Consider the following 22,961-nt stretch of genomic DNA (forward strand, 5'->3'; position numbering starts at 1 on the left):
TCACCAGCGATCAAGACGACATACTGAGCGTAAATATATTGATTGATTGCAATTGTTCCCGACTGAGTGAGCGTTCATGTGTAAGGAATAGCATTTCAATTGTAAAATTATTAACTCTGTTGTGACATCTCAGTCGACCTCCCACTCCTCTTTTGTCAAACAAGCCTCGATGCCGGTTTAACCCACTCGGGCACATTCTATAATTTCATGTAACCATATTTACTGTTTGTTTATGCATTTATGTGAATTACTTAGTAATAAATAAATAAAGACAATTGATGTATGGATGACTCATAGTCAAGACTGGATTCGTGCAGATCAACAATTTACGACGTTTGGAATGAGACTAACGTGAGGTAAAATAAATAATTAATTAATCGGAAGACTATTGATCAGATATGAAAATATCTGAAAGGTTATATTGGGAAATTATAACTTTGTAATCTGAATACTTTCCTTGGTGCCCCGACTTTCTAGTTAATTACAGTTACAGGATTAATTACTTTGATCGCGTTATACTAATTACCGGGAATCTTTGATTATAACTATGTTTTCAATTTAATGATAGTAAAGACATGACACCTGTCATAAGAAAATATGTGGCTGATTTAAAGGACTATTTTACCAATGTGAAATAGTGGTTTTGTTGTTTTCAGTTGTCCCCCGTTACTTTATTTAGCACATTGGCACTTAGTACAGTATTTATTTTCATATAACCTCGAGATGGGAAAACATGTTTTTATGAAGTTGAACATGTGCACTTCATGACAGAATGTTAAAATTAGGTGAAATCTTGTGGGCACCAAGTTACACTTCTCAATTGGGTGGAACTACCAGATATTTTCATCCAATATATAATTAACCAATTAATTGTTACAGAAGCAGACTGTAATCTAATCCACATGGTTCTTAATGAAATCAAATCTCCATGTTCCTCTTCTCTGCCCCGGTGTTTTCCTACAGTAGACCAGACCCAGCAGAACGTGCTGCCTCAAACTTGCGGGTGTTATTCTACCATTTTTTGAATTCGTAAAGTTTCCCAGATGAGCTCCTCTCTCCTGTCCAGTTGTTATTATTAGTTGTTCTATAGGTGATAAAACCTCAAATACGACAAATGGATTCAAAAGAACAATCGTGAGGATTGTAAATGGAGCAGCCATGCATCTATCAGGAAGAACATACAGAACAATTGCAGAGATATTAGGCCAGAGAACAGTGGCGATGGAAAATGGCAACTATACAAGGCGGACAAGTGGACGAGTACAAAGAATCGTGGGAGGATTTTGAAAGCTACCTTGAGCTTTTGGAGCTATGGATGTTTGCAAATTACATTAAAGACTTAAAGACGACAAGAATGTCCGTGTGTTTCTTTCTGTGATCGGTGCAGAGACATATGGACTATTAAAGAGACTGATCACACCTGATACAAGTACTTTCCAGTATGAGGAACTGAAGCTAGTGTTGCTAGCTCACTACAAACCAAAACCTCTGGTGATTGCAGAGCAATTTCATTTGAAAAAAACATAACCAGAAGGAAGGAGAGTATGTGTCTGATTATGCGCTGGCTTTGCGATAGCTGTCAGGTAGTTGTGTTTTTGGCCATATCTAGGAAAAGCATTGAGAGATCAGTTTGTTAGTGGACTCTGCTCTGAAGCTTTGCAACACAAGATGCTGGCAGAGAAGGATCGAACATTCAGAAAGGCATGTGAGATGGCATTATCAATGGAGTTAGCTTCCAAGTACACCAGGGATATTACAGAGTGACAAAAGAGGCTCAAGCAGTAAATGCAGTGAATAGAAATGCTAGAACATTTCCCAGGACAGGAAACGGACAGTTCAAGGGCAGAAATGACAATGTAGAGAAACAGTATAAAAAAATAACACAGGGCAAGAGAATTCTGGTCAGCAACCATGCTACAGGTGCAGAGGAAAACATTCTGCTCGTGGTTGCAGATTCAAAAATGAGAAATACATGTCTGTTCTAAAGTTGGACACATTGCCTCTGCATGTAGGAACGGCAGAGCAGGACAGACACACTATGTTGATACTGCTCAGAGCCATGGCAAGAGTAAGGAGGATGATTCAGTTTTTTGGGGTGTATACAGTTTACACTTCTTCCAATGGGAAAAGGGCGTTACAATGAATGTCACATTGGATGGAAAGGATTTGGACAGGCAGTTAGACACAGAGCCCGCTGTCTCTCTGGTCTCGGAACTGTGTTTCCATGATGCTCTGAGTCACCTGCCATTAAAGAAAACAAAATTCCTTTGCTTGGTGAGACCATTCCTTTGCTGGGTGAGAACATTCCTTTGCTGGGTGAGACCATTCCTTTACTGGGTGAGAACATTCCTTTGCTGGGTGAGACCATTCCTTTGCTGGGTGAGAACATTCCTTTACTGGGTGAGAACATTCCTTTGCTGGGTGAGACCATTCCTTTGCTGGGTGAGAACATTCCTTTGCGAGGTGAGACCATTCCTTTGCTGGGTGAGAACATTCCTTTGCGAGGTGAGAACATTCCTTTGCGAGGTGAGAACATTCCTTTGCGAGGTGAGAACATTCCTTTGCTGGGTGAGAACATTCCTTTGCTGGGTGAGAACATTCCTTTGCTGGGTGAGAACATTCCTTTGCTGGGTGAGAACATTCCTTTACTGGGTGAGAACATTCCTTTGCTGGGTGAGACCATTCCTTTGCTGGGTGAGAACATTCCTTTGCTGGGTGAGAACATTCCTTTACTGGGTGAGAACATTCCTTTGCTGGGTGAGAACATTCCTTTGCTGGGTGAGAACATTCCTTTGCTGGGTGAGAACATTCCTTTGCTGGGTGAGAACATTCCTTTGCTGGGTGAGAACATTCCTTTGCTGGGTGAGAACATTCCTTTACTGGGTGAGAACATTCCTTTACTGGGTGAGAACATTCCTTTGCTGGGTGAGAACATTCCTTGGCTGGGTGAGAACATTCCTTTGCTGGGTGAGAACATTCCTTTCCGAGGTGAGAACATTCCTTTCCGAGGTGAGAACATTCCTTTATGAGGTGATAATCGATAGTGATTCAAAGTGGTTGGAAGTTTTTCACAAAACTTCAAAGACATTAACGAACTTCATCAAAAACCTACGAATGCTGTTTGCAGCCTATGGATTGTGCAATGGAATTGTCTCTGATAATGGACCCCAGCTGGTCTCTTCTGCTTTCAAACAATTCCTAAAAAACAACAGAATCAAGCAGACCCTTCCTGCTTACCATCCTGCCTCGAATGGTGCAGCAGAAAGGTCAGTCCAGATACTCAAGCGAGCTCTGAAAAAAAACGTTTGAGGACAACAGACAATCTACTGTCTTTCTCAAGCATCGCTGAGCCAATGTTCCGCAGGACCCCCCACAGAGTCACATGTCAGACCCCTGCTGAGCTCTTCCTGAAGCTCCAGATCCGAACACGCTTCAACCTACTCCGACCTGACTTAGCTAAAACAGTGGAAGAAAAACATGCCAAACAAAAGAAACACCCTGACCATGGTAGACTACACCTTCGAGTTTTCCAGGAGGAAGAACAAGTGTGACAGGGAAATGGATTCAGGCAACAGTAATCTGGAAACTGGGACCTGTGACTTACCTCATTCAGGACGGAAAGAGAAAACATTTAAATCACTGTGTAGATTTATTGTTAGGCCTCATTAAATAAAGCTGATTATAATGTGTTATTTAATATATAATATATGTACTAACTGAAATCAAGTCCAGCAAATACTTTTGTTTTAAAAGAGATGGTTTAACCCCAAATCATTTTCATGATAAATTATACTGCATTTTACAAAACATTTTACTAAAAACTACAACAATTACAATGTATATTGCATGATGTGTATGAAGGGCCCGATTCAATCTTGAGATATGTTGACGTAACATGGACATGTCAATAAAATGTGGACATTAGGCAATATTTTTGGACTCTCGTCGATGTTAAGTTCTCAAATCTGAATAGGGTTCGAAGTGTGGGTGTACAGTGGGGCAAAAAAGTATTTAGTCAGCCACCAATTGTGCAAGTTCTCCCACTTTAAAAGATGAGAGGCCTGTAATTTTCATCATAGGTACACTTAAACTATTACAGACAAAATGAGAAAAGAAAATCCAGATAATCACATTGTAGGATTTTTAATGAATTTATTTGCAAATTATGGTGGAAAATAGTATTTGGTCACCTACAAACAAGCAAGGGCTCCACGCAAAATCTCACCCTGTGGGGTCAAAGTGATCATAAGAACGGTGAGCAAAAATTCCAGAACCTCACGGGGGACCTAGTGAATGACCTGCAGAGAGCTGGGACCAAAGTAACAAAGCCTACCATCAGTAACACACTACGCCGCCAGGGACTCAAATCCTGCAGTGCCAGACGTGTCCCCCTGCTTAAGCCAGTACATGTCCAGGCCCATCTGAAGTTTGCGAGAGTATTTGGATGATCCAGAAGAAGATTGGGAGAATGGCATATGGTCAGATGAAACCAAAATATAACTTTTTGGTAAAAACTCAACTCGTCGTGTTTGGAGGACAAAGAATGCTGAGTTGCATCCAAAGAACACCATACCTACTGTGAAGCATGGGGATGGAAACATCATGCTTTGGGGCTGTTTTTCTGCAAAGGGAACATTCAACAACACCCCTTTCAAAAATAATCCTGTATGTCTGCTTTCGTCTACTTTTACCTGACAGCAACTTGGAACAGAGTTCAATTTGAGTCCAGATGTTCTCAAGGCTGTTGTTGCATCTCCCTCCATGCAGCCTGGAATCATAAAGAGAGACAACAAACACACTTTATAACTGGTGAAAAACTACACCTGATACTTCCATTAAGCAGGAAAAAGTCTCTATCATAACAGATGTGTAGCACTGTAAGACACGTGTTTCTCTGTTGTTGTTTTAAACCTGTTTTATTCTCAGGACCAGGACTATAACACTGAGTATTGGGATCCAGGACAACAACATATCCTGGTCTCTATTCTCAGGACCAGGACTATAACACTGAGTATTGGGATCCAGGCCAACAACATATCCTGGTCTCTATTCTCAGGACCAGGACTATAACACTGAGTATTGGGATCCAGGACAACAACATATCCTGGTCTCTATTCTCAGGACCAGGACTATAACACTGAGTATTGGGATCCAGGCCAACAACATATCCTGGTCTCTATTCTCAGGACCAGGATTATAATATTGAGTATTGGGGACCCAGGACAACCACATATCCTGGTCTCTAATCTCAGGACCAGGACTATAACACTGAGTATTGGGACCCAGGCTAACAACATATCCTGGTCTCTATTGTCAGTACCCTGACTATAACACTGAGTATTGGGACCCAGGCCAACAACATATCCTGGTCTCTATTGTCAGTACCATGACTATAACACTGAGTATTGGGATCCAGGCCAACAACATATCCTGGTCTCTATTCTCAGGACCATGACTATAACACTGAGTATTGGGATCCAGGCCAACAACATATCCTGGTCTCTATAGTCAGTACCATGACTATAACACTGAGTATTGGGATCCAGGCCAACACCATATCCTGGTCTCTATTGTCAGTACCATGACTATAACACTGAGTATTGGGATCCAGGCCAACAACATATCCTGGTCTCTATTCTCAGGACCAGGACTATAACACTGAGTATTGGGACACAGGACAACAACATATCCTGGTCTCTATTGTCAGTACCCTGACTATAACACTGAGTATTGGGACCCAGGCCAACAACATATCCTGGTCTCTTTTACAGAATACAACTAAACAATACACATTTGAAAAAGATACATATTTAAAATATGAATATGCAATCAGCAATGTAAAACAAAACAAGGAAACCACATTCCAGATGTTTTACAATATTTTCATACAAGCATTTGTTCCACGTAACAACTCACCAAAAAGAAGTAGAATGGTAATGTACAGGACATTGTGCTGGAATTGTATTTCTGAAGAGAGTGCTCGCTCTTCTCTCACTCGGTTTTGGTTCATGCAGGTAACTGTGACCCTCAGACCAATTGGCAGAACATCTTTTAGGACCAAATTATTTATACAAGAGGCCAATGATCCTCATTAAAAATGATATAGATTTTAAAAACATATAATTAATGTGAAAAGCAGACGTTGTTGAGCAGATAATGGATGTAATTTTTTAAAATGAATACACACCTTGTATTGTTGAAACATTCTACATTAAAGTTATTTAATGGATAATAGGAGATATAGAAATAAGATACAGCTCTGAACACTCCTACTCCCCACCACACACCACTCCTACTCCAAGATGCTTGATACATATGGATCCAGAGCTGCATATTATGCTACACAGGTTACCATGGTAATCAGACTTAGTAAACTGTTAAAGAATGGGAGATGGATGACTCTTTACAAGATGTTTTCTATTGAAACTGTATTTAGGGATCTGGAACCGGTGCCAGAGAGGAGGGAGATGAAAGAAAACATGTTTGTGTTTTCTGGTGGTTTTTCAGTGACCCTGAATGAGCAAAGCTCTTTCCACATAGACAGGAGTAAGGTTTCTCTCCAGTGTGTGTGACCTGGTGTGTAGTCAGGGTGGAATTTTGAGAAAAACTCTTCCCACACTGATCACAGCTATAAGGCTTCTCTCCAGTGTGTATGCGCTGGTGTATAGTCAAGTATTCTATCTTCCTGAAACTCTTCCCACATTGATCACAGCTATAAGGCTTCTCTCCTGTGTGTATGCGTTGGTGTGTAGTCAGGTTTCCAGATAGAGCAAAGCTCTTCCCACATTGATCACAGCTATACGGCTTCTCTCCTGTGTGTATGCGTTGGTGTTTTGTCAGGGATCCTGAATGATTGAAACTCTTCCCACACTGATCACAGCTATAAGGTTTCTCTCCTGTGTGTATGCGTTGGTGTGTAGTCAGGGCTCCTGATCGATTGAAGCTCTTCCCACACTGATTACAGCTATAAGGTTTATCTGCTGTGTGTATGCATTGGTGTGCAGACAGGGATCCTGATCGACTGAAGCAATTCCCACATTGATCACAGCTATAAGGCTTCTCTCCTGTGTGTATGCGTTGGTGTGTAGTCAGGTTTCCTGAATGATTGAAGCTCTTCCCACATTGATCACAGCTATAAGGCTTCTCTCCTGTGTGTATTCAGTGCTCCTGATCGACTGAAGCAATTCCCACATTGATCACAGCTATAAGGCTTCTCTCCTGTGTGTATGCGTTGGTGTGTAGTCAGGTTTCCTGAATGATTGAAGCTCTTCCCACACTGACCACAGCCATAAGGCTTCTCTCCTGTGTGTATGCGTTGGTGTGTAGTCAGGGATCCTGAATGACGGAAGCGCTTCCCACACTGATCACAGCAATAAGGCTTCTCTCCTGTGTGTATACATTGGTGTGTAGTCAGGGACCCTGAATGATTGAAGCTCTTCCCACACTGATCACAGCTATAAGGCTTCTCTCCTGTGTGTATACGTTGGTGTTTAGTCAGGGATCCTGAATGATTGAAGCTCTTCCCACACTGATCACAGCTATAAGGCTTCTCTCCTGTGTGTATGCGTTGGTGTGTAGTCAGGGATCCTGAATGACGGAAGCTCTTCCCACACTGATCACAGCTATAAGGTCTCTCTCCTGTGTGTATGCATTGGTGTGTAGTCAGGGATCCTGATTGATTGAAGCTCTTCCCACACTGATCACAGCTATAAGGCTTCTCTCCTGTGTGTATGCGTTGGTGTGCAGTCAGGTCTCCTGATCGACTGAAGTGTTTCCCACAATCAAAGCAGGTGTAAGTCCTCTCCCTTGTAAGAATTCTCTGATTAGATTTTAAGATTTTAAATTCAGCAAAACTCTTACCACTCTGAGAGCAGTGGTATGGTTTCTCTCCGTTGTGAATATGCTCATGAATCATCAATTCCTTCTGTTTAGCAAAACTCTTCCCACAGTCAAAGCAGCAGTGGTGAGGTTTCTTCCCTATACCTCTATGCTGGTGTTTCTTGAGGTGTTCTGATCTGGAGAGACTCTTCTCTTTCTTGTCAGCATCATGATGTTGTTGAGGCTCCCCAGATGATAAGCCCCTCCCACTGAGAGAGCAACGATGAGGGATGTCCCCTGTGAAACAAAGACATTGAATAACTACGTTTTGCAAATATGGATCCATAAACAGATTTCGTTCTATGAAAGACTGCCTTTTGGGTCCCATTGACATTTTTCCTGTAATAATTGCATACCAATATTGCATTTTAAAACTGTAATATTCCATAAAGTGCCATTTAATACAGAACACATGGAGAATTCAATGAATCGGATTTTTTGCGGGGAAAAAAACTAAAGTGACACAAATCAGCATTTTGACAGGTCCCTCCGTCAACCCTGTGTAACTTCTAGAAAGATTTTAACCCATCTAATACAATAATTACTCCAAGTTTTACCATCATTGAGTAAAGTTACAAGCGCAGAATAATATGATTATTGTGAAGTCAATTAGTATATGAGTTTAATTTAAAAGTTGACATGCTTGGAAAGTAGAACAATTTCCCTACTAAACCTGTTTACATGGACACATCTGAAATCAGGCTGCTATCAAAATAAAGGCTCTGTAAAAGCATGTTATTATTATCATGTTATTTTTTTTAAGCATATTTAATTCTGAGTTATTACAAATTTAGTTTGTATGTGAAAACTATTTCTAAGCAGCATACTTTTAGTTTTTCCTGAACTCACTGCCCTCGGTCAAAAGAAGTTAGCTGGCACTGCTTCTTCTGTTAGCACATGCAGATTAAATACACCTCTATAACTCTGATTAAAGTGTTTACATGTCCTAATAATTCTAAAGAATTCTCAGAAAACCAGGTGTTTTTAAAGGCGTATCCTTACTTCGGTTATGACCTTACACCAATTAAGATCAGCAGAGTAAGATGTTTACATGACTAATGACACACTTAGCCTACTGCCATAATCAATTTAATAGGAAATGATTAGTGTGCATGTAAAGCCCTAGTTATTTGGTTACTTTAACAGTCATTTCTGAACATGATTTATTTCATGTGATTAGTGAGTCTGTCCCTCATTTTAAGGTCTACCCTGTTACATGAACTGAACTCTTGTTTTAATATGGTGAAACTATTCTTTAATTTTTTTTTTTTAAATATATATTTTTTTGCATAAGAAACATTGAACATCTAATAGTCAAATCACAGAGTAAAAGCAGGTGAGCTGGTTCTACTCTTTATCAATTTACTGCTATTTTGTGGTGGGAAACTGAGCATCTCAACCCTTCTATCCAGACACAGACATGATAGAGATGTTTTAACAATAACTTTTTATGTGAAGACTGCATTCAATTACTACTTCCTGTTGCACAATACTAGCTTCCATTCCCCCCGTCACAAGCAGATTCATGGCTGATTTAAAGGACCGTTTTACCAATGTAGGGTTTTTGTTGTTTTCAGTAGTCCCATGTTACGGTCAACCATGTAACTTTATTTGGCACATTGGCTCTTACTATAGTATTTATATTTCATTAAACCTCTTGAGATGGCAAAATGTATTTTATTAAGTTGAACATGTGCTTTTTATGACAGAATGTTAAAATGATGTGAAATCAAACTTTTTTTTGGTACACTTTTTAAAATTGGGTGGAACGACCAGATATTTTCATCAATATATAATGAATTCATTGTTACAGAAGCAGACTGTAGTCTCATCCACACGCCATGGTTCTTACTTAATGAAATCACATCTCCATATTCCTCTTCTCCTCTCTCAGTTCCACTCTGCCCTGGTGTTTTCCTGCAGTCAACCAGACCCAGCAGTAAAGTACAGGGAGGCGATCGACCTGGGGACTCTGGGAGGGTGGAGGGGAACGGCCTAGATTTGTCCTGTTGGAAGTATTCAACATAGATTAACATTAAACCAAATAGTGTATTCATTTAGTCTAAACCTCTGATTTGGGTGCATCCCTCGAACATCTCCTTTTTCCTCAAATGTTCAATTGTACACTACTTCCCACAAATCTAAGAGCATTAGATTGGTGGAGGCATGGGCTAGTTTCCACCATATATCTCATACCAGTCATTTCCTTTCAAACAGCGATGAAGAGGTGAAGCGAGAGGGATAACTGGGCCCAGAATCTGGCTTCTGCCTCATTTGATCGAATATACATTTCATAAAGATTAGGGAGTCAGGAGTGTATTGATAAAAGTAGGACACTTTATATGGTAGTAGTGACTTGTCGTCACTAGTTACCGCAAACAAAGCCATAAACCACGCCCATTTCTACCATTGATCTTATTAACAACACTTCTAACTTTATGCCTAATAATGGTCCCACCTGATCTTATTGTGAATTTTCCAGTACTTACGTGGCAATAATTATTTTTTATTTATTTTTTAAACCTAACCTTAACACCACTTCTAGCTTTATGTCTAACCTTAAATAAATAATAAAGCAATATAGACATTTGTGGCTGTGGAAACTAGTGGAAACACGCATATCTGCCCTCTCATTGGCTATAATGTTCCCACCTGATCTTGCCTCTTTATCGATTGCCTTCCATTGTTGAAGACATTTATTTTCTTTGTTTGAACGGTCACTTGAGTATCTGGTCAAATAATGGACAATGTGTTCGAAATCAGTGAAGGAATGTGAACACTTTGGGAGGAAGGAGAGATTATTAGGTCATAGTCACATATTCCTAAACATGATATAGTAGTAGGCTACTTTGAATAAGAAAAAAATAGAGATAATTCGTTCATAATCACAGATTCCTAAACATGATATAGTAGCAGGCTACTTTGAAGAAGAAAAAAAATCCCAACAAGTTTTACCGTCATGCTTTTTTGGTCGAAACGTTTAAACCCAACGCAGGAATGTGGAGGATCAAAGACGATTGAAACTAGGCCGAGACATTTTCTACAACACAGCAGGCCTATACTGTTAAAGCCAGACTTACCCGATCCATTGTGTAAGCTATTGTTTCTTTGTATTGAATGAATAATTGTTGGCTACAGTAGAGTAGACTACTTTGTTGTAGTGTAGAGATAATGACAAGGGAGTTGCGGAGAGAAAATTAGATTCCCAAGGCTGCAAATGATGCGTCCCTAGACCAGAGCAATCAAACATCTACTTCAATATCAACACGGAATTAAGTTCAAACAAATAAACGTATCATGTATCCTAATATTTCTTCAGAAAGTTCCTGGATAACATTTTAGGTGATCTATAAAAGTCAACAAAACGTTAAGAATCCTGTAGTTTGTTATCGTCTACCCTTGCCTGGCAGGGACTTGGAACACATGAGCAAAGAGGGAGTATCTGAATAGGCCTCTTGTGAGGGGGTGTCTGAGAATGACTATTTCCGGTCTTTGGCTGCTGATATAATGGCAGCTGCTGTACACTACCAGCACAAAGAGCTGTTTATGCAAGTCTTTGCAATGGATGCATCAAAACTAATTCACAAGTAATTCTCCGGTCAAAAATAAACATAAGTCTGGTGGTGGTACCCAATTGTCATACTTGAGTCAAAGTAAAGATACCATAATAGAAAATGACAAGTCCAAGTGATAGTCACCTGGTAAAATTCTATTTGAGTAAAAGTCTAAAAGTATTTGGTTTTAAATATGCTTATGTATCAATATAAATGTAATTGCTGGGGACAAAATGGCGCCGTAGAGAGAACACGCTTGTTTCAGCGAGCTCTCGTGACATTCGTAAATTTATATTCTTACATTAATCTCCTAGCTTGAAAAAGTGGTAGAATTGGCTAAATAAGTTACCATATAATGAGACTTGACGACTATTTCGCAAAAACCTCCGACAACATGCCCAATAGAACTACTAAGAAGTCGACCAAAAACCACCACCCCTGTGGATGTGCATGAGGAGCTAGCTAACGTTAGCGAAGCTAACACCATTGCGGATCCAGGCACAATGTACCTGATGATTCAAAAGATGACTGATAACATTACTAAAGTATTCGATGCTAAGATAAGAACGGTTTTGGAAGCAATAGCAGGCCATTCAGCTGAAATTACAGAGCGTTGTGAAACGTGTTGTTGAGGCGGAAGGAAGAATTGCTGCAGTGGAAACTTCAACTACATCTATGGACGCTAAGATAAAAGCACTTGAGAAACAGGTGCGCGAAATGGCGGAGCACATTGACCACTTGGATAATCGAGGACGCAGATGCAATATTCGTGTTGTGGGACTCCCGGAAAATTCTGAAGGGACACGTTCAGTAAAATTATTTGAGGAATGGATCCCTGGCTACCTACAAATGGACACTAAGGCAGGTCGTGTGAAGCTGGACAGAGCCCATCGCTCTCAAGCACCGATACCCGGTACCAATCAGCGCCCACGGCCGGTGGTTATAAAGTTCCACAACTTCACCGACAAGCAGCGCGTCATGGATGCGGCTAGAAACATCGGCTCTGATGGTAGTCAACATAAAGGTCCAAAGGTCTCATTCTTCAATGATTATTCCACAGCGGTTGTACGAAGACGCAAAGCGTTTGATGAGGCGAAGGCTCGACTCAGGAGAATGAAGATGGACTACGCACTGTTATACCCGGCCACATTGAAGATTATGGTCAACGGATCACCTAAAAAGCTCTACACACCTGAAGAGGCTTCTGCGTTTATTGAGTCTCTCTGGTAAATAACTTTAAGCTGCACCTCCACAGCATTGAATAACTTTGTTTATTTTTGGTTGAATCTGATCATGAAACAGTGGTGTGAGTCCTCACGGACTCCGGCTCAATAATATTCGTATCTTTATTATTTTTCTTGCTAAAGTAATAGCCGCTATAGCTCAGGCTGAGATATGTGTTAATCTATATTGGTGCCCAGGCTTGGTTTTAGGTGGAAGAGCCTCAATCTTCTTCTATTGATTTCCTTTTCCATACATATAAATGATGAGGCTATTGAGCGGCAATGCGGACTTAAGAGTCTACATTGGAGAGTTGAAATCCCCTGCAGGTTAGCTAGTGGGAAAACCCCCTTTTGGATCTTTACATGTTTAAATTTTGGGTTTAGTATAGTTAGAGTTCAGGGTTCATATTTTTTGTTTATGCTCAGTGAGATAGAGGAGAGTTCAACACATGGAAAAAGGTACCACCCCACTTTTACAGTAGGATCCAGTCTGGATATTGAATGGTCAAAATACAATGGCAGATAACAGACTGCGTGTATGTACGTGGAACATTAGAGGGAGCCATAACCCCATTAAAAGGAAGAAAGTACTGTCTTTAAAAAAAAAAAAAATATGATATTGCCCTGTTGCAAGAAACTCATTTGGATGATAAAGAGCACCTGAAATTACAACAAGGAGGGTTTGGTCAAGTGTTTTTCTCATCATTTACATCCAGAAGTAGAGGTGTAGCAATACTGGTGAAAAAGAACTTACCACTTAAGGTCTTGAATTGTGTGAAAGATACATTTGGTCGCTTTGTTATAATTAATGGTACTTTACAAGGGCAGAACATTTCCATAATGAATATTTACTTCCCCCCTGCTCACCCCCCTGATTTCCTCACTAAGGCATTTCTAGACTTTTCAGAATTAAACTCAGACACTGCAGTGGTTGGAGGAGATTTTAACTGCTTGTTGAACCCCCTTATTGATAGGTTTCCCAGTGGTATAGCTTCACTCTCTCCTCAAGCTAAGTCACTTAAAGTTATTTGTGATGATCTGGGGTATGCGGATGTCTGGAGAGCTTTTCATCCCTCCAACAGAGTTCACTTTTTTCTCTGCACCTCATGGATGTCAGACTAGAATAGATTTTTTTTTATGCCCAAGACGTCTTTGCAGTCTGTTTTATCCGCTAGGATAGGAAGCATAGTCATATCTGATCCTGGACATAAAACTCAACGGTGCATTCAATCGGTCAAGACATTGGAGGTTGAACACAACCATTCTTAAAGACCATACATTCACATATTTTATTACAGAGTTTAAAGCATTTTTCTCTTAACTCTCAATCAACAGATAATCAGACCCCTGGCATACGCTTTACAGGTCTCCCAAAGGAGCGAGGGGTTATGTCATACACAGCTACTAAGAGACGGAAAAAGCGGGAATGTTAGAGGGTGAATTAGGAACTAAAGAGAAGGACTACATTAAAACGCCCACTCCTGCCCTATTAAAGGAAATATCAGTCATTAGATCAACGTTAGACTCTCTCCTAACACAGGACGCTGAAAAGAAAATGAGATTTGTCAGGCAAAAGCTATATGAACATGGAGATAAGCCAGGAAAGTACTTGGCATACCTAGCTAAAAAGAGGGCTGACTCTCAGTCAATTGCTACTATTACTGATTCTGATGGTAATCATTTATATGAAAATAAATTGATAAGTGACTCATTTTTAAAAAATTATACAAACCTTTATGCCTCAGAACTGCCAAAGGATGCACCCAAATTAATGGAGAACTTCTTTTGTAAGATTGAGCTCCCTACTATCTCCGAAGAGCAGAGGTCCCTCCTTAATGCCCCTATTACCAAGGAAGAGATAATGTTCGCAATTAAGAATCTGCAAAATGGTAAGGCCCCAGGACCAGACGGGTTTTGTAGTGAGTTCTATAAAGAGTTCCATGGCCTGATCCTTGAGCCATTGCATGATATGTTTGACCACTCATTTTCAAATGACCAACTCCCTCAAACGCTGAGAGAAGCCAACATTTCACTTATTCTCAAAAGGGGAAAATGTCCAGAGTCTTGTTCCTCGTACAGACCAATTTCCCTTCTGAATGTGGATAGAAAATTGCTTTCTAAAATTCTAGCCACAAGATTAGAGGACTCACTGTCACTAATTGTGAAAGGAGACCAAACTGGCTTCATTAGGGGCCGTAAGTCATGCAACAACGTCAGGCGGCTTCTTAATGTAATTCAAGCCTACCAACAAAGTGCTGTGGATGGTCTTGTGCTCTCCCTAGATGCTGAGAAAGCATTTGATCGTGTGGAGTGGTCTTACCTATTATTTGCTCTAAATAAATTTGGTCTGGGGGACAACTTTATAAAATGGGTGAAAGTTTTATATGATGATCCTCAGGCTGCTGTCCTTACTAATGGGCTACGGTCAAATAGCTTCTCTATACACAGAGGTACCAGACGGGGCTGTCCTTTATCCCCCCTCCTCTTTGCACTCGTTATGGAACCACTGGCCGAGGCCATCAGGGTAACGCCTGCTATACAGGGGCTGCTCATTGGTGATGTTCACCATAAAATAAGCTTGTATGCTGATGATGTCCTGATATTCATCTCTAGTCCCAAGACTTCAATTACATCTCTTATTAATATTATTGAATCATTCAGCGAATTCTCAGGCTACAAGATTAACCTTACTAAGTCAGAGGCTATGCCACTTGGTAGCCTACACTCTGTACCTAATACTTCTCCCCCCTTCCCTTTTAAATGGTCTCCCTCAGGTTTCATGTATCTGGGTATATTTGTAACTCCTAAATTCCAGCTAATGTACAAAGCCAATTTTGTTCCCTTGTTTGATACAATAAGACAGGATCTGGAGCGCTGGAACTCTCTCCCGATTTCTTGGTTGGGTAGAATATCCCTCTTGAAAATGAAAATTTTACCTAGACTACTTTACCCAATCCAAATGATCCCAGTATTACTCTCCAATAAGGTAATAAAGGATGTAAATGGATGGCTAAGTTCCTTTTATATGGAGTAAACGCAAGCCAAGACTTAAGATGGCAATATTGCAGCTGCCAAGTTCTATGGGCGGCTTGGACCTGCCCAATATCAGGTTCTATCAATGGTGTGCCCACCTTTGTTATATTTCTGACTGGATCACAAATGATGACTCCTCTATTTGGTTAGACATTGAGACTTCTCTTTCAAAATACCCCTTACAGGATCTTTTATTTTTCAGAAGTTTCAAGTCTGTAGAAGATCACTGCAATAATCCCATTACACTTAACACACTCAAAGTATGGAGGTCAGTTCAACGCTTCCTGGGAAGGTCCAAACTAACCTCTGCTCTTACCCCAATTCTTAACAACCCAGATTTCAGTCCATGATTGCTGGATGCTGGCTTTAACTTATGGCTTAATAAGGGCATACGCAGGCTAAATGACTTATTTGCTGATAAGATTTTGTTGTCATTTGAGCAGATGGTCGAGAAATATCGACTCCCAAAGCAGGACTTTTTCCGCTTCCTACAAGTAAGACATTATATTCTGAAGAGCACCACCTTAATTGGTAACCCTGATGTGTCTGTCATTGAAAGAATGCTTTTTTTCCCACAAAGGAAAATGTCTGTAAGTCTGTTTTATGATACTTTAAGGTCCTTTTCTGCTGTCAACACACAGAGGGTGAAACAAGTTTGGGAGAAAGAATTGTCTGTTACTATTGACGAAGAGATGTGGGAGGACATTTGGAGATATGCAAAAACAATATCTATATGTAACCGTACTAGAGCAATCCAATTAAGAATAATACACAGATTGCATATATCTCCAAATCGCAGACATGCTTTTAGCCCCACTTCCTCTTCCCCTCAGTGTCTTAAATGCAAAACTGATACAGGGACCCTAACACATTGTTTATGGTCATGTACCAAAATACAAATATACTGGTCTGGTGTTCTGCAAGAAATTGAAAAGATCCTAGGGGTTGATCTAGAATTGGACCCAGTTTCTTTACTGTTATGTCTCCCTAGTAGGCATGTTACTTCTGTGGGTAAAAGGAGGCTTTACAACATCCTTACCTTCGCAGCGAGGAAAAACATCCTTTTACAGTGGATTAGTGATAAGGTTCCTTCTATTAAAGATTGGCATAAGATACTATTTGAATGGGTGCCTCTGGAATATCTGACATGTACATTGCATTCTAAAACAGACCAGTTCTACAAAGTATGGGAACCTTATCTAAATGACCTAGAACCTGAGGTATCAGCTATTCTGCTGCAAGGATTCTCTTAGAATGTGTGGAACCTAACCTCTTGGTTTAAACTGAGCTTTTTTGTTTAATTACTGTTTGTAAGTTTGTTTAAAATGTATGTATTGAGAGACGCAATGATGGTGATGGGGTGAGAGAAGCACAGAGCGGGAAGAGGAAAATGGTGTACGTATGTATGGGTGTGTATATGTGTGTGTGTGTGTGTGTGCGTGCGTGTATGTGTGTATATGCATGGGTATATGTATGTGTGTGTGTGTGTATGTATGTATGTATATATATGCACGTAGATGTGTAAGTGGGTGCTGTTTTTCTTGTTTTTGTTCTGTGTGCTTTGTCTCTGTTGTATCTCTTAATATGGGTGAAAATGGTGACATTCCAATAAAAAATACTGTTACAAATAAATGTAATTGCTCGAATATACTTAAGTATTGAAAGTAAAAGTATGAATAATTAAAATGTCCTTCTACTTAGCAAACCAGACGGCACAATTTTCTTGTTTTAAAAAAATTACGGTTAGACGGGCACACTCCAACACTCAGACTTAATTTAGAAAAAACACATTTGTGTTTAGTGAGTCCGCGATATCAGAGGAAGTAGGGATGACCAGGGATGTTCTCTTGATAAGTGTGTGAATTGAACCATTTTCGGTCCTGCTAAGCATTCAAAATGTAACGAGTACTTTTGAGTGTCAGGGGAAATGTATGGAGTAAAAGGTATATAATTTTCTTTGGGAATGTAGTGAAGTAAAGGTTGTCAAATATTTAAATACTTAAGTAAAGTACAGATTCCCACCAAAGACGACGTAAGTAAAAATACTTTAAAGTACTGCTTAAGTATTTTACACCACTGCGTAAGTCTTTCTTCTAAACTAAATTACAGCCAAATGTATTGTATTTATAACTAACTCCCTTCTGTCTATGTATATAACTTGTATACAATAAAACATAACAATAAACATAATGCTTTATCGCTACAATAAAGCTAACGTTGGAGAACTAATGACAAGCTCATCGCTGCTGCCTGGATGCTTTCACGTTTCCCTCGTCTGGGTTTCTTGTTGTGTTGGAGGAAATGAATTCCTAGATGTTCATTAACCAATCCAATTGCAAAACACTTTGTCCGTTTCTAAGAATTTGTAAGGTTCTTATTTGCATAAAATAGACAAAGATCAGCCTCAAAATTAATCAGTAGCGTTTATTCCCGAGAGCTCTGGTCATAATACCATGTACATTGGTTTATATACCTCACATTTCATCATAAATGTCCCTCCTCCTCTCAGATACAATGGCAATATAGTTCACAAGCCTTCTCACATTGTTTAAAAGGTGGCAGACAATCTACTACAAGCCCAAGGTCTCTCCCCTCCCTGGGTAGAGACAGAATGTCCAGTAAGGAACACAGTATTCCAGCCGGTCTGACGATAGCTCTGCTCGTTTCTAACAAGGAACAGAAAGTCCTTGTTCTAATTCTTGACTAAAACTACACACATTATATTCAGTGTTATGATTATAATAAGATTCATACATTCATACATTAACAGAGTAGTAATCTGTTTAGTTATAATTCTAAGCTAAATGTATACATTATTTAGTCATTATTCATGAAAATCCCATAACATGTTAGCAAGCAAATGGACAAGCAGTAGCCTGCTGCAGTAGTCAGACTACACGAATTACCAACATTTTATTTTTACACTGCAAAAATATTTGAGAACAGTCAGACCTCGAATGCTAGCTAACGAACGGTCTGTGTGCTGATTGAGGATCTGGGGACCCATGCCAAATCTTTTCAGTCTCCTGGGAGGGAAAAGGTTTTGTCGGGCCCTCTTCACGACTGTCTTGGTGTGTTTGGACCATGATAGTTATGTCGTAACGTTGGCTGACTATCTTTCATTAATGTGAAGACTGTTATATCAAATAATCTCCATGTGCAAGTATTACCTGATTAAACTAATCACGTAAACAGTAATTAACTAGGAAGTCAGGGCACCACGGGAAAATGCGTTCCATGAGTATAATAAATGCGTTCCAGGGTATAATGTCTGTGCTCACGAGGGCATGTCCAATTACTTGGTTAAGCCTTCATATGAAAACAATCCTCTCGTTTAGAAGGCAAACATCACATTACGTCTTCTCAAAATTATTGTTATACTTTATCATTTATTTTATGCAACATTCAGATGCAAACCTCATAATTGAGAAGTGTATACAAACAAAGATACCATAATGTGGTTGTAATTGTATTGACACTGTGCATGTTTGATGGTTCGTCTGAGGGCATAGCGGGATTTCTTATAAGCGTCCGGATTAGAGTCCCGCTCCTTGAAAGCTGCAGCTCTAGCCTTTAGCTCGATGCGGATGTTGCCTGTAATCCTTGGCTTCCGGTTGGTACAGTTGAAGTTGGAAGTTTACATACACCTTAGCCAACTACATTTAAACTCAGTTTTTCACAATTCCTGACATTTAATCCTAGTAAATATTCACTGTCTTAGGTCAGTTAGGATCACCACTTTGTTTTAAAGAATGTGAAATATCAGAATAATAGTAGAGTGATTAATTTCAGCTTTTATTTCTTTCATCACATTCCCAGTGGGTCAGAAGTTTACATACACTCAATTAGTATTTGGTACCATTGCCTTTAAATTGTTTAACTTGGGTCAAACGTTTCGGGTGGCCTTCCACAAGCTTCCCACAATAAGATGGCTGAATTTTGTCCCATTCCTCTTGACAGTGCTGGTGTAACTGAGTCAGGTTTGTAGGCCTCCTTGCTCGCACACACTTTTTCATTTCTGCCAACAAATTTTGTATAGGATTGAGGTCAGGGCTTTGTGATGGCCACTCCAATTCCTTCACTTTGTTGTCCTTAATTAACCTCTTCAGGCTAAGGGGCGCTATCCTGAATTTCTGCCTGGCTGATGATCCCAAAGTAAACTGCCTGTTACTCAGGCCCAGAAGCTAGGATATGCATATAATTGGTTGTATTTTTATATTTTATTTTTTATTTGACCTTTATTTTACTAGGCAAGTCAGTTAAGAACAAATTCCTATTTTCAACGATGGCCTAGGAACAGTGGGTTAACTGCCTGTTCAGGGGCAGAACGACAGATGTGTACCTTGTCAGCTCGGGGATTTGAACTTGCAACCTTTCAGTTACTAGTCCAACGCTCTAACCACTAGGCTACCCTAGTTTCTAAAACTGTTAAAATAATGTCTGCAAGAATAACATAACTGATATGGTAGGCAAAAACCAGAGGAAATGTGTGTTTTTTTGGAGCTCATAGGCCATTCCAATGTTAGCCTATTGACTACACAAAAAAAGTACTTATGGCTTCCACTAGATGTCAACAGTCTTTAGTTTCAGGCTTGTTTTTTGAAAAACAAACAAGTAGCGTAGCCTAGTGGTTAGAGCGTTGGACTAGTAACCGGAAGGTTGCAAGTTCAAACCCCTGAGCTGATCCCCTGAACAACAAATCTGTTGTTCTACCCTGAACAGGCAGTTAACCCACTGTTCCTAGGCCATCATTGAAAATAAGAATTTGTTCTTATCTGACTTGGCTAGTTAAATAAAGGTAAAATAAATAAAAAATCCAATGTTTTCCTCATTAAGAAAGTAGGCTTGTGGCGCGCACGAATGAGGGCATGCTCTTTGTTATTTATTTTCCATATTGAACATACTACTTTGTCTTAAATATGATCGTTTATTTACATATTATGGTACCTCAGGTTTGAATAGAAACGCTTAACTTGTTTGGATGAAGTTTACCGGTAACTTTTTGGATTCCTTTGTCTGCATGTTGAACGAGTGGATTACTGAAATCAATGGCGCCAACTAAATAGACTTTTGGGGATATAAAGAAGGACTTTATCGAACAAAACGACCATTCATTGTGTAGTTGGGATCCTTGGGATTGCAAACAGAGGAAGATTTTCAAAGGTAAGTGATATATTTTATCGCTATTTGTGATTTTGTGACGCCTGTGCTGGTTTGAAAAATATTGTCGCTGTCCTCAGACAATCGAATGCTATGCTTTCGCCTTAAAGCCTATTGTAAATAGGACAACGCAGTTCGATTACCAAGATTCTAAGCTAAAGAATGGTGTAACACACTTGTATTTTCATGAATGTATAATATTACGACTTTTGTATTTTGACTGGATGTTGTCGTAGGTGTCCCGCTAGCATTCCACAAGCTTCCCACAATAAGTTGGGTGAATTTTGTCCCATTCCTCCTGACAGAGCTGGTGTAACCGAGTCAGGTTTGTAGGCCTCCTTGCTCGCACACACTTTTTCATTTTTCATTTCAGTTCAGGGCTTTGTAATGGCCACTCCAATACCTTGACTTTGTTGTCCTTAAGCCATTTTGCCACAACTTTGAAAGTATGCGTGGGGTCATTGTTCATTTGAAAGACCCATATGCAACCAAGCTTTAACTTCCTGACTGATGTTTTGAGATGTTGCTTCAATATATCCACATCATTTTCCTCCTCATGATGTCAGCTATTTTGTGAAGTGCACCAGTCCCTCCTGCAGCAAAGCACCCCCACAACATGATGCTGCCTCCCACGTGCTTCACAGTTTGGGATGGTGTTCTTCGGCTTGCAAGCTTCCCCCTTTTTCCTCAAAACAAAACGATGGTCATTATGGCCAACAGTTCTATTTTTGTTTCATCAGACCAGAGGATATATCTCCAAAAAGTACGATATTTGTTCCCATGTGCAGTTTTGAACCGTAGTCTGTTTTTTATGGTGGTTTTGGAGCAGTGGCTTCTTCCTTGCTGAGTGACCTTTCAGGTTATGTCGATATAGGACTCGTTTTACTGTGGATATAGATACTTTTGTACATGTTTCCTCCAGCATCTTCACAAGGTTCTTTGCTGTTGTTCTGTGATTGATTTGCACTTTTCGCACCAAAGTATGTTCATTGCTAGGAGACAGCGCGTCTCCTTCCTGAACGGTATGACAGCTGCGTGGTCCCAAGTTTATACTTGCGTACTATTGTTGGTACAGATGAACGTGGTACATTCAGGCATTTGGAAATTGCTCACAAGGATGAACCAGACTTGTGGAGGTCTACAATTTTTTTCCGGAGGTCTTGGCTGATTTCTTTAGATTTTTCCATGATGTCAAGCAAAGAGGCACTGAGTTTGAAGGTACATCCACAGGTACACCTCCAATTGACTCAAATGATGTCAAGTAACCTATCAGAAGCTTCTAAAGCCATTACATAATTTTCTGGAATTTTCCAAGCTGTTTAAAGGCACAGTCAACTTAGTGTATGTAAACTTCTGACCCACTGGCATTGTGATATAGTGAATTATGAGTGAAATAATTTGTCTGTAAACAATTGAAATTACTTGTGTCATGCACAAAGTACAGTTGAAGTCGAAAATATACATAAAATAGTTTTTCAACCACTCCACAAATTTCTTGTTAACAACCTATAGTTTTGGAAAGTCTGTTAGGACATCTACTTTGTGCATTTACTTTCCCAGACTCTTCCGCCACTCCCGGGGGGTCGTAAGCAGACAGGATAAAAGGGATGCTCACATGCCGCTCTGACAGAACTTTCGGGAGGAATGAAGAGTTGGGGAGAAGAGATATACTCCTCCCACCGGGGTCCATCCGGTAGCACTCAGAACATACTGAAAGAGCATGGAGCTCACCCACCCTCTTCATGGAGCTCACCCAACCTCTTCATGGAGCTCACCCACCCTCTTCATGGAAGTTGCTTAATTGAAAGCCACCTTCATAGAGAGGTGTTCCAGGGAGGCAGACTCCAATGGTTCGAAAGACGACTTTGCCAAAGCTGCCAAGACCACATCCAGATCCCAGCTCGCCATTGAGCGCGTCCTAGCTGGACGCAGGCGGCGAACCCCCTTCATAAACCTGGAGACCAAGGGATATCACCCACTGGCCTGTCTATCCACCCCACATGGCAGGCAGATATAGAGGCCAAATACCCTCAGTGTAGAGGCTGCCAAGCCTCCCCGTGAGACTGCAGGTATTGGAGGACATACTGCACCCCGCATGACCTCAGTAGCATAG

General features: G+C 40.2%; 1 pseudogene; it reads right to left on the minus strand.

Annotated features, from left to right (window-relative positions):
* Positions 1-6,172: 6,172 nt before the first annotated feature.
* On the minus strand, positions 6,173-11,300 carry LOC109877504 (zinc finger protein 883-like; annotated as a pseudogene).
* Between the last annotated feature and the right edge of the window lie 11,661 nt (positions 11,301-22,961).

This window comes from Oncorhynchus kisutch, unplaced genomic scaffold (genome assembly GCF_002021735.2).
Source record: "Oncorhynchus kisutch isolate 150728-3 unplaced genomic scaffold, Okis_V2 Okis01b-Okis20b_hom, whole genome shotgun sequence".
NCBI lineage: Eukaryota > Metazoa > Chordata > Actinopteri > Salmoniformes > Salmonidae > Oncorhynchus > Oncorhynchus kisutch.